General features: G+C 44.7%; 1 protein-coding gene across 1 annotated transcript in view; it reads right to left on the bottom strand.

Annotated features, from left to right (window-relative positions):
• The window catches only part of LOC137536243 (oocyte zinc finger protein XlCOF22-like), a 28,114-nt gene extending 19,102 nt beyond the window's left edge, over positions 1-9,012 (bottom strand). The window contains exon 1 of the mRNA XM_068258367.1: positions 8,920-9,012. The gene's annotated coding sequence lies outside the window, so the exon portion shown is untranslated. The remainder of the gene's footprint in view (positions 1-8,919) is intronic.
• Positions 9,013-13,465: the final 4,453 nt, after the last annotated feature.

Here is a 13,465-nt window from a genome sequence, read left to right as displayed (position 1 = left end):
ATAGTGCTCAGTATAGATAGTATAGTGCTCAGTATAGATAGTATAGTGCTCAGTATAGATAGTATAGTGCTCAGTATAGATAGTATAGTGCTCAGTATAGATAGTATAGTGCTCAGTATAGATAGTATAGTGCCCCGTATAGCGCTCAGTATAGCTAGTAAAGTGCCCAGTGTAGGTGTGTAGGTCCGCGTGTCCCCCCCCCCTCCGCTGGACCGCCGCACCCCCCACCCCCACCGCCGCTGTTATTACCTGGCCGCATCTTCTTTTCTCCTCTCCGTGCTGGTAAACATTCACAGCAGCGCGCCCAGCGCTGCTACTGTGACGAGGGGCGAGCCAGGAAAGAGCGGTTCCCATAGTAACAGGAAGCCGCACTCTTTCCTGCCTCGTCACAGTAGCAGCGCCGGGCGCGCTGCTGTGAATGTTTACAAGCACAGAGAGGGGAATAGAAGGTAATAACAGCGGCGGCGGCCGTGGGGGGAGCGGGGGACCCGCGGACCAGCGGCGGGGGGGGGGACCTGCGGACCAACATGACTCGCATACAAGCCGACCCCCCAACTTTTGACCCCCTTTTTGGGGGTCAAAAATTCGGCTTGTATGTGAATATATACGGTATGCGCTTTTGGTCCTACCGGATGAAAAGCGTTTTACAAATGTTTTGTTGTTATAGTAGGTGACACACAAGCATGGGATGCTCCTGGTGACATTCACAGCTGGAGACACACATGCCCCCACCAATACTCTAGTTGTCCTTCTTTTCTCCTTCTCTCCTCATCCTGTCCACATGTGGCCCCTTCTCTCACCTGCACATTACACATGGGAGATCCCACGCAACAAGAACACGCCCCCTTAGGGTCACAGTCCCCCTGCTGGGCTACAGACACAGCCTGCCTCTCTTGTCTCTCGGAGACATCCAAGCAGCAGCAGAACAGAGGAAGCTTGCTAGCCAATAGGGCATTGCATAGTTATTTAGGTTGACAAAAGACATACATACATCGAATTCAACCAGAAAGTAAAGTATAACACCTTCCTGCTTGTGCTCGTGCACGAGCGTGTATTCATTTTATTATTATGTATTTATTATTTATTTATAAAGTGTGTACATAGTACAGCGACAACATATTCCGTGGCGCTGTACAATGTAAGAAAACAAACAAGGGATACATAATGATACAGACAATGATATACATCAAATATGAACACTGATACACAATACAGCACTGCTGATTACAATTTGATTTAACATGATGACTAAAACGTCTAACCGAGTGCAAGCAATTAAATTAATAACATTCCATGACACAAAAGGGTGAGAGCCCTGCCCTTGCGAGCTTACAATCTAAAGGAATGGGGTGGAAACAAGAGGTGGGGAAGTATACAATATATGTACAGGCAGTGCGTAATTAGGTTATTTAGTGGGTGCATGGCCTAAGCTAGAGAATATGCTTGTCGGAAATGGTGGGTTTTGAGGGAGTGTTTAAAGATTTCAAAGGTGGGAGAGTGGCGGATGTGCTGTGGAAGGGCATTCCAGAGCAGGGGTGAGGCACGTGAGAAGTCTTGTATATGTGAATGTGAGGAGGTAAGTGTAGAAGAGGATAAAAGAAGCTCATGTGCAGATCTGAGATTGCGGTTGGGTTGGTATCTGGAAACTAGTGAGGAGATGTACAGGGGAGAGAGATTGTGGAGAGCTTTGTAGGTTAGGGTTAAGAGTTTGAACTGAATCCTCTTGTTAATTGGTAGCCAGTGAAGAGCTTGACAAAGAGGAGCAGCAGAGGAAGAGCGAGAGGAGAGATGAATAAGTCGAGCAGCAGAGTTCAGTACAGAACTGAGAGATGCTAGTCTGTTAGTTGGAAGTCCACCAAGCAATATATTGCAATAGTCCAATTGAGATATAATAAGAGCATGTACTAACATTTTGGTTGTGTCATGGGAGAGAAAAGGTCGGATACGTGCTATGTTTTTCAGTTGGAGATGTGAATGAGTGCTGCTAACAGCAACACTCATTCTCGAAACCAAGAATAAAGAAGTAAAAAATATATATATTAAAGTGACAGTGTCCCCATTAAATAATGAAGTGTTTCTCTTCCCTCCCCAAGTAAAATATTAACTCCTACCTAATTGTGTCACCTATACTTAGCCCTAATATTAGCGGACACCTGTAATGGCTGCCGCCAGTAGCGATCGCACATGATTGATAGGGCGACAGCTCCAGCACCCAACACTGTACATATGCATTGCTGTGCTGTTGCCTAGCGATGTATCTGCAAAGCACTGGGGTATCCAAACTGTGCGCAAGAGCGATCGGGTCCAATCGCTACAAACGTGCAAGCTGGCGATAATTGTACGCAACATTCCCAACTGGTAATGAAATATGGCATGTAGGGTATCAATTTAACCGGGAAAAGACAACTAACCTATTTTGATATGTTTTATAACTGTGGCACGTGTCATGTAAAATTTGTGAAGGGTAAAGTATGAAAACATTTGCATTTTCTGCACTTACGCCTATTTTTTCCATATCAAATGCCTGTAAAATTAAATCATTCTTGAAAACAAATATTACCCAAAGAAATCCTAGATTGTCCTGAAAAAAAACTACATGTATAGGATTTTGATGGCATAAGTAATCATAAAGTTATTGAAATGACAAAATTGTGAGGAATCTTAAAGGGGGAAAAAAACAGAATGTGAAGAGGTTAAGCAGATATGTAGCAACTCACAGAATATGCTGGCACTGTATTAAACAATAATAACAACAGAAGCTCTTTAACCACTTGAGGACCACAGTCTTTTCGCCCCTTAAAGACCAGAGCCTTTTTCTCCATTCAGACCACTGCAGCTTTCACGGTTTATTGCTCGGTCATACAACCTACCACCTAAATGAATTTTACCTCCTTTTCTTGTCACTAATACAGCTTACTTTTGGTGCTATTTGATTGCTGCTGCGAGTTTTAGTTTTTATTATATTCATCAAAAAAGACATGAATTTTGGCAAAAAAATGTCTTTTTTAACTTTCTGTGCTGACATTTTTCAAATAAAGGAAAATTTCCTATACATTTGAGCGCGAAAGTTATTCTGCTACATGTCTTTGATAAAAAAAAAAACATTCAGTGTATATTTATTGGATTGGGTAAAAGTTATAGCGTTTACAAACTATGATGCCAAAAGTGAATTTTCCCATTTGGAAGCATCTCTGACTTTTCTGCCCACCTGTCATGTTTCATGAGGTGCTAAAATTTCAGGATAGTATAAATACCCCCCAAATGACCCCATTTTGGAAAGAAGACATCCCAAAGTATTCACTGAGAGGCATGGTGAGTTCATAGAAGATTTTATTTTTTGTCACAAGTTAGCGGAAAATGACACTTTGTGACAACAAAAAAAAAGTTTCCATTTCTTCTAACTTGCGACAAAAAAAAATGAAATCTGCCACGGACTCACTATGCTCCTCTCTAAATACTTTGAAGGGTCTACTTTCCAAAAATGGGGTCATTTGTGGGGTGTGTTTACTGTCCTGGCATTTTGGGGGGTGCTAAATTGTAAGCACCCCTGTAAAACCTAAATGTGCTCATTGGACTTTGGGCCCCTTAGCGCCGTTAGGCTGCAAAAAAGTGCCACACATGTGGTATTGCCGTACTCAGGAGAAGTAGTATAATGTGTTTTGGGGTATATTTTTACACATACCCATGCTGGGTGGGAGAAATATCTCCGTAAATGACAATTTTTTGATTATTTTTACACACAATTGTCTATTTACAGAGATATTTCTCCCACTCAGCATGGGTATGTGTAAAAATACACCCCAAAACACATTATACTACTTCTCCTGAGTACGGCGATACCACATGTGTGGCACTTTTTTTGCAGCCTAGGTTCGTTAAGGGGCCCAAAGTCCAATGAGTACCTTTAGGATTTCACAGGTCATTTTGCGACATTTGGTTTCAAGACTACTCCTCACGGTTTAGGGCCCCTGAAATGCCAGGGCAGTATAGGAACCCCACAAATGACTCCATTTTAGAAAGAAGACACCCCAAGGTATTCCGTTAGGAGTATGGTGAGTTCATAGAAGATTTTATTTTTTGTCACAAGTTAGCAGAATTTGATTTTAATTGTTTTTTTTTCAGAAAGTGTCATTTTCCGCTAACTTGTGACAAAAAATAAAATCTTCTATGAACTCACCATACTCGTAACGGAATACTTTTGGGTGTCTTCTTTCTAAAATGGGCTCATTTGTGGGGTTCTTATACTGCCCTGGCATTTTAGGGGCCCTACACCATGAGGAGTAGTCTTGAAACCAAATGCTGCAAAATGACCTGTGAAATCCTAAAGGTACTCATTGGACTTTGGGCCCCTTAGCGCACTTGGGGTGCAAAAAAGTGCCACACATGTGGTACCGCCGTACTCAGGAGAAGTAGTATAATGTGTTTTGTGGTGTATTTTTACACATACAGATGCTGGGTGGGAGAAATATCTCTGTAAATGACAATTATTTGATTTTTTTTTACACACAATTGTCAATTTACAGAGAGATTTCTCCCACCCAGCATGGGTATGTATAAAAATACACCCCAAAACACATTATACTACTTCTTCTGAGTACGGCGATACCACATGTGTGACACTTTTTTGCAACCTAGGTGCGCTAAGGGGCCTAACGTCCTATTCACAGGTCATTTTGAGGCATTTGGATTCTAGACTACTCATCACGGTTTAGGGCCCCTAAAATGCCAGGGCAGTATAGGAACCCCACCAAGTGACCCCATTTTAGAAAGAAGACACCCCAAGGTATTCTGTTAGGAGTATGGTGAGTTCATAGAAGATTTTTTTTTTTTGTCACAAGTTAGCGGAAAATTACACTTTGTGAAAAAGAAAGCAATACAAATCAATTTCCGCTAACTTGTGACAAAAAAATAAAATCTTCTATGAACTCATCATACACCTAACAGAATACCTTGGGTGTCTTCTTTCTAAAATGGGGTCACTTGTGGGGTTCCTATACTGCCCTGGCATTTTAGGGGCCCTAAACCGTGAGGAGTAGTCTTGAACCCAAATGTCTCAAAATGACCTGTGAAATCCCAAAGGTACTCATTGGACGTTGGGCCCCTTAGCACAGTTAGGCTGCAAAAAAGTGTCACACATGTGGTATCGCTGTACTCAGGAGAAGTAGTATGATGTGTTTTGTGGTGTATTTTTACATATAACCATGCTGGGTGGGAGAAATATCTCTGTAAATTACACATTTTTGATTTTTTTTTACACACAATTATCCATTTACAGATAGACTTCTCCCACCCAGCATGGGTATGTGTAAAAATACACCACAAAACACATTATACTACTTCTCCTGAGTACGGCGATACCAAATGTGTGACACTTTTTTGCAGCCTAGGTGCGCTAAGGGGCCCAACGTCCTATTCACAGGTCATTTTGAGGCATTTGTTTTCTAGACTACTCCTCACGGTTTAGGGCCCCTAAAATGCCAGGGCAGTATAGGAACCCCACAAGTGACCCCATTTTAGAAAGAAGACACCCCAAGGTATTCTGTTAGGTGTATGGTGAGTTCATAGAAGATTTTTTTTTTTGTCACAAGTTAGCGGAAATTGATTTGTATTGTTTTCTTTTTCACAAAGTGTAATTTTCCGCTAACTTGTGACAAAAAAAAAAATCTTCTATGAACTCACCATACTCCTAACAGAATACCTTGGGGTGTCTTCTTTCTAAAATGGGGTCACTTGGTGGGGTTCCTATACTGCCCTGGCATTTTAGGGGCCCTAAACCGTGATGAGTAGTCTAGAATCCAAATGCCTCAAAATGACCTGTGAATAGGACGTTAGGCCCCTTAGCGCACCAAGGTTGCAAAAAAGTGTCACACATGTGGTATCGCCGTACTCAGAAGAAGTAGTATAATGTGTTTTGGGGTGTATTTTTATACATACCCATGCTGGGTGGGAGAAATCTCTCTGTAAATTGACAATTGTGTGTAAAAAAAAAAATCAAATAACTGTCATTTACAGAGATATTTCTCCCACCCAGCATCTGTATGTGTAAAAATACACCACAAAACACATTATACTACTTCTCCTGAGTACGGCGGTACCACATGTGTGACACTTTTTTGCAGCCTAACTGTGCTAAGGGGCCCAACGTCCTATTCACAGGTCATTTTGAGGCATTTGTTTTCTAGACTACTCCTCACGGTTTAGGGCCCCTAAAATGCCAGGGCAGTATAGGAACCCCACAAGTGACCCCATTTTAGAAAGAAGACACCCCAAAGTATTCTGTTAGGTGTATGGTGAGTTCATAGATGATTTTATTTTTTGTCACAAGTTAGTGAAAAATGACACTTTGTGAAAAAAAACAATAAAAATCCAATTTCCGCTAACTTTTGACAAAAAATAAAATCTTCTATGAACTCGTCATACACCTAACAGAATACCTTGGGGTGTCTTTTTTCTAAAATGGGGTCACTTGTGGGGTTTCTATACTGCCCTGGCATTTTACGGGCCCAAAACCGTGAGTAGTCTGGAAACCAAATTTCTCAAAATGACTGTTCAGGGGTATAAGCATCTGCAAATTTTGATGACAGGTGGTCTATGAAAGGGCAAATTTTGTGGAACCGGTCATAAGCAGGGTGGCCTCTTAGATGACAGGTTGTATTGGGCCTGATCTGATGGATAGGAGTGCTAGGGGGGTGACAGGAGGTGATTGATGGGTGTCTCAGGGGGTGGTTAGAGGGGAAAATAGATGCAATCAATGCACTGGGGAGGTGATCGGATGGGGGTCTGGGGGGATCTGAGGGTTTGGCCGAGTGATCAGGAGCCCACACGGGGCAAATTAGGGCCTGATCTGATGGGTAGGTGTGCTAGGGGGTGACAGGAGGTGATTGATGGATGTCTCAAGGTGTGATTAGAGGGGGGAAATAGATGCAAGCAATGCACTGGCGAGGTGATCAGGGCTGGGGTCTGAGGGCGTTCTGAGGGTGTGGGCGGGTGATTGGGTGCCCTAGGGGCAGATTAGGGTCTAATCTGATGGGTAACAGTGACAGGTGGTGATAGGGGGTGATTGATGGGTAATTAGTGGGTGTTTAGGGTAGAGAACAGATGTAAACACTGCACTTGGGAGGTGATCTGATGTCGGATCTGTGGGCGATCTATTGGTGTGGGTGGGTGATCAGATTGCCCACAAGGGGCAGGTTAGGGGCTGATTGATGGGTGGCAGTGACAGGGGGTGATTGATGGGTGATTGACAGGTGATTTTGACAGGTGATCAGTGGGTTATTACAGGAAAGAACAGATGTAAATAATGCACTGGCAAATTGATAAGGGGGGGGGGGGTCTGAGGGCAATCTGAGCGTGTGGGTGGGTGATTGGGTGCCCGCAAGGGGCAGATTAGGGTCTAATCTGATGGGTAACAGTGACAGGTGGTGATAGGGGGTGATTGATGGGTAATTAGTGGGTGTTTAGGGTAGAGAACAGATATAAACACTGCACTTGGGAGGTGATCTGATGTCGGATCTGCGGGCGATCTATTGGTGTGGGTGGGTGATCAGATTGCCCACAAGGGGCAGGTTAGGGGCTGATTGATGGGTGGCAGTGACAGGGGGTGATTGATGGGTGGCAGTGACAGGGAGTGATTGATAGGTTATTGACAGGTGATCAGTGGGTTATTACAGGGAAGAACAGTTGTAAATAATGCACTGGCGAATTGATAAGGGGGGGTCTGAGGGCAATCTGAGCGTGTGGGCAGGTGATTGGGTGCCCGCAAGGGGCAGATTAGGTTCTAATCTGATGGGTAACAGTGACAGGTGGTGATACGGGGTGATTGATGGGTAATTAGTGGGTGTTTAGAGGAGAGAATAGATGTAAACAATGCACTTGGGAGGTGATCTGACGTCGGATCTGCGGGCGATCTAATGGTGTGGGTGGGTGATCAGATTGCCCGCAAGGGGCAGGTTAGGGGCTGATTGATGGGTGGCAGTGACAGGGGCTGATTGATGGGTGTCTGACAGGTGATCAGGGGGGGATAGATGCATACAGTACACAGGGGGGGGGGGGGTCTGGGGAGAATCTGAGGGGTGGGGGGGTGATCAGGAGGGAGCAGGGGGCAGTTTAGGGACTAAAAAAAAAAAATAGCGTTGACAGATAGTGACAGGGAGTGATTGATGGGTGATTAGGGGGGTGATTGGGTGCAAACAGTGGTCTGGGGGTGGGGAGGGGGTTGGGTCTGAGGGGTGCTGTGGGCGATCAGGGGGCGGGGGGGGGAAATCAGTGTGCTTGGGTGCAGACTAGGGTGGCTGCAGCCTGCCCTGGTGGTCCCTCGGACACTGGGACCACCAGGGCAGGAGGCAGCCTGTATAATAGGCTTTGTATACATTACAAAGCCTATTATACACTTTACGTGCGGCGATCCGGGTGCTAGTAACCCGCCGGCGCTTCCGAACGGCCGGCTGATTACAGCGCGAGGGGGGCGGAGCCAGTCGCCGGCGGCTGATCGCGTCATGAATGACGCGATCGCCGCATAACCACGCCTGCCGCCGCCACTGCCGATGGGCGTATTGCGGTCGTTTGGGCCCAGTGGCTTAAGGCGGTCGGCAAGTGTTAAATCAGCACTAGTCTACTTTAGGGGACCCAGCAGGAAACTTTATAGAGAAATTCAGCCAACTTGATTGTGTAGACAGCACCCTCTCTGCTAGGTTTACAATAGGTTGTAGTAAAATACACCCCACTATTCAGTCAAAAACAGCTGTGCTGTAGAGTGTGCTGTGAGTGGACAAGTATTCCCTATGAGGTTTCCTGCTGGGTTCCCTAAAGTCTATCATCTATTATCCTTCCACAATTGCAGCATGATTTTTTTTATTATATATTATGTATGTATATGTAATGTAAAATGCAGTTTACCCATCTCCCACACTCACTGCTCACCTGGATGTGATCTGGAGCGAGTATCAATCCAGAACCCTGCAGTCACCTATGCAGCAGCTCTCCTATTGACCACCAGTTTCATACCCTGCCAGAACTTCCTGTTCAGCTTAGAGTATCAGAAGCCCTCCCTGGCTTCCTCTAGTCTACAGCAAAATGGCCGCCTCCTGCGCTGAGGACACATTCTATATCATGTTCATTTCAATGAAATATGCAATATATATAAGTTGCATGAACATCATAAAACGTGCTAAAAATGCTTGCATGCTTATGTATTATTATATTACATTAGCAGATATTCTGTTAGTTTGCCTTTCAGGTACCTGACTGGCTCCTGTATGAGGGGTTTGGAGTTGGCGCCCTCTAGCATTTGTACTCAGAATGACATTGCCCTCAAGAACTGGAAACCTGTATGATTGAATTCAGTAAGAAAGAAATGAATCCATATGCAGTATACTTATGCTCTTACCATGGTCTCTGACATTTGCATGTAGACGGCAGGCCATTGCAGATGTATGTACATGTGGTGCACATGATATTTTGGCTTGTGCACATGTGTGCCATTTTATCTTTTTCCATTAACCACTTGAGGACCACAGTCTTTCTACCCCTTAAAGCAGCCTTTCTCAACCTTTCTACCCTGGAGGAACCCTGCAAATAACCTTTGGATCTCAAGGAACCCCTGCAAACATTTTTTTGATCTTGAGGAACCCCTGCATATATTTTGCAGGAGGCATGGTCTTTGAAAATATGTGTGGCTGTTTATTTCACTACCCCTATTACACTGTCACTCTTTCTATTGTCTCCTGAGGCCCCAATTTAGTGCTTCTTGTTACAGTACCACCTATTATAGTGTGCTCTAATATACTTCCCCCACGATGGGGGGAAATGCCAAGGAACCCCTGCAGAGTACTCAAGGAACCCTGGGGTTCCATGGAACCCTGGTTGAAAAAGCCTGCCTTAAAGAGAACCTGTACTGAGTAAAATTATTTAAAATAAACACATGAGGTAACTTCAAATGAACATTACATAGTTACCTTGCCATCAGCTCCTCTCAGAAGCTCACCATTTTCTTCTGACAATGATCACTTCCAGTTCTGACAACATTTTGTCAGAACTGAAATATATCAGTTGCTGTCAGTTACAGCTGAGAGGAGAACTGATGTGTCCATGCTTCCCTATGGCTCAAGTGGGCGATATTACAGTTTAACTGTGTGCTGACCAGGAAGCTGTTATGGGGTAATGGCCATTTTCAAAATGGAGGACGGAGAATTCCATTGATCACAGTGGACAAACAGGACACAGGAGAGGAGAAAGAGATTGAGGAGTAGACTACACTGCAGGTAAGTATGACTTGTGTATGGTTATTTTGACTTTTAATTTTCAGTACAGGTTTTCTTTAAGGACCAGAGCCTTTTTTCCATTCAGACCACTGCAGCTTTCACGGTTTATTGCTCGGTCATACAACCTACCATCTAAATGAGTTTTCCCTCCTTTTCTTGTCACTAATACAGCTTTCATTTGGTGCTATTTGATTGCTGCTGTGATTTTTAGTTTTTATTATATTCATCAAAAAAGACATGAATTTTGTCAAAAAAATGATTTTTTTTTACTTTCTGTGCTGACATTTTTCAAATAAAGTAAAATTTCTATATACATTTTTGTCCAAATTTATTGTGCTACATGTCTTTGATTTCTCCCACCCAGCATGGGCATGTGTAAAAATACACCCCAAAACACGTTATACTACTTCTCCTGAGTACGGCGATACCACATGTGTGACCCCCTTTTTGCAGCCTAGGTGCTCTAAGGGGCCCAACGTCCTATGAGTACCTTTAGGATTTCACAGGTCATTTTGAGGCATTTGGTTTCTAGACTACTCCTAAAATGCCAGGGTAGTATAGGAACCCCACGAGTGAACCTATTTCAGAAAGAAGACACCCCAAGGTACTCTGTTAGGAGTATGGTGAGTTCAAAGAAGATTTTATTTTTTGTCACAAGTTAGCGGAAATAGATTTTTACCAGGGATGGTCGTAGTCAGCCAACTTCGCTACGCTGGAACTACGCGTATTTTTACGCAAATACGCTTCGTAAAATACGGCTACGAAATCAGAAACTTTGTTACGTTTGCATCCCGTATACTACGCGTTAAAATACACAAGCTTCGCATCGTGCGAAGCGTAGTTGATGCGACCGCTTATGCCTTTATGCGGAAAAATTTCCGCAATAATCTCCTACATATGTGCATATATAAACTAATATAAGCGTACATTCCACCTTCCAATGCGGAATTGTATGCGTATAAAAGGGCAGGCGTAGTTTACGAGCAACCCTGATTCTTACTGTTTTTTTTTCACAAAGTGTCATTTTCTGCTAACTTGTGATAAAAAATAAAATCTTCTATGAACTCACCATACTCCTAACGGAATACCTTGGGGTGTCTTCTTTCTAAAATGGGGTCATTTGTGGGGTTCCTATACTGCCCTGGCATTTTAGGGGCCCTAAACCGTGAGGAGTAGTCTTGAAATCAAATGTCTCAAAATGGCCTGTAAAATCCTAAAGCAGGGGTAGGGAACCTTTTTGGCCGAGAGAGCCATAAACACGACATATTTTAAAATGAAATTCTGTGAGAGCCATACAATATGTTTAAAACTAAATACAAGGTAATGTGTACATTTTATGCAAAACAAACACTTTTTAAAGTACAATAAGTGTCTGCATTCTTTAATAACGTTGTTATGCAGTTGCTAATGGTTAGGATTAGGTTGTGAACTCCTGGGCAGGGGGAGATGGCTAGGGGTGGTGGGTTGGGAAGGCCGGTCAGGGGACAGGGGCGAAACTAGAAATCACTGGGCCCCCCCTGCGAAAATGTGGATGGGGCTCCCCCATAGGTGCCAAATAATCATAATGGGGCAGCGGTTCGCCATAAAGTAATTCTAATGCAGCAATGTTTCACCAGAAATTAATCGTAAAGTGGGGAGCATTTCACCATAAAATAATCGTACACTGGCCAGCATTCACCAGTAAATAATGGGAGCGGCAGGTCAGGGTGCGGAGAGGTAGGTCAAGGTGCTGGGTGGGCAGGTGATATTGCTTGGTGGGTGGACAGATGAGGTGCACAATAGTCCACATGGTGGAGGGCCGGCTGGCCACAAAATGCAATCTCATTGGCAGACGATTTCCCCACAAATGCAATCTCATTGGCAGACAATTTCCCCACAAATGCAATCTCATTGGCAGACAATTTCCCCACAAGTGCAATCTCATTGGCAGACTATTTCCCCACAAGTGCAATCTCATTGGCAGACGTTTTCCCCACAAGTGCAATCTCATTGGCAGACGTTTTCCCCACAAGTGCAATCTCATTGGCAGACAATTTCCCCACAAATGCAATCTCATTGGCAGACAATTTCCCCACAAATGCAATCTCATTGGCAGACAATTTCCCCACAAGTGCAATCTCATTGGCAGACTATTTCCCCACAAGTGCAATCTCATTGGCAGACGTTTTCCCCACAAGTGCAATCTCATTGGCAGACGATTTCCCCACAAGTGCAATCTCATTGGCAGACGATTTCCCCACAAATGCAATCTCATTGGCAGACAATTTCCCCACAAGTGCAATCTCATTGGCAGATGATTTCCCCACAAGTGCAATCTCATTGACAGACAATTTCCCCACAAATGCAATCTCATTGGCAAACTATTTCCCCACAAATGCAATTTCATTGGCAGATGCAATCTCATTGGCAGACGATTTCCCCACAAATGCAATCTCATTGGCAGACAATTTCCCCACAAGTGCAATCTCATTGGCAGACGATTTCCCCACAAGTACAATCTCATTAGCAGACAATTTCCCCACAAGTGTAATCTCATTGGCAGACGATTTCCCCACAAATGCAATCTCATTGGCAGACGCTTTCCCCACAAATGCAATCTCAATTGGCAGACTATTTCCCCACAAATGCAATCTCATTGGCAGACAATTTCCCTACAAATGCAATCTCATTGGCAGACGATTTCCCCACAAATGCCTATCCTATCTCATTGGCAGACGATTTCCCCACAAATGAATTTACCAGACTGGAGTGACCTCCTGGACCTGTCCTGGAGTGACTGCGGCGGCTCCTGCGGCGGCGGCGACGGCTGCTGCTGGCTTGTGCGCTCCGGAGCAGTACCTATGGGTGCGGCTGCCTCCGGGTCGCACGTCGTGGGGTCGGCTCCTCCCCCCACCAAGCTGCCTCAGTTCCCGCCGGCTGCGCCGATGTGTCACACGTAACGTGTGACATCACACAGGCAGCGCCAGCATCAGCGCAATTACAAACACCCGGCATGGAGGAGGGGGGCGGGGCGGCGGCGCAGATTACCGGCATGGAGGAGGGGGGCGGGGCGGCGGCGCAGATTACAGCGGGGCAGATTACTAAACACAGGCTCTCTGGCCGCTCTGTCACCCGTCTTTTAGCGAGCCAGAGAGCCATACGCAGGCATGAAAAGAGCCATATATGGCTCGCGAGCCATAGGTTCCCGACCCCTGTCCTAAAGGTAC

The sequence above is a fragment of the Hyperolius riggenbachi genome, chromosome 10 (assembly GCF_040937935.1).
Source record: "Hyperolius riggenbachi isolate aHypRig1 chromosome 10, aHypRig1.pri, whole genome shotgun sequence".
Lineage (NCBI taxonomy): Eukaryota > Metazoa > Chordata > Amphibia > Anura > Hyperoliidae > Hyperolius > Hyperolius riggenbachi.
This window is presented reverse-complemented; position numbering and strand designations above follow the sequence as displayed.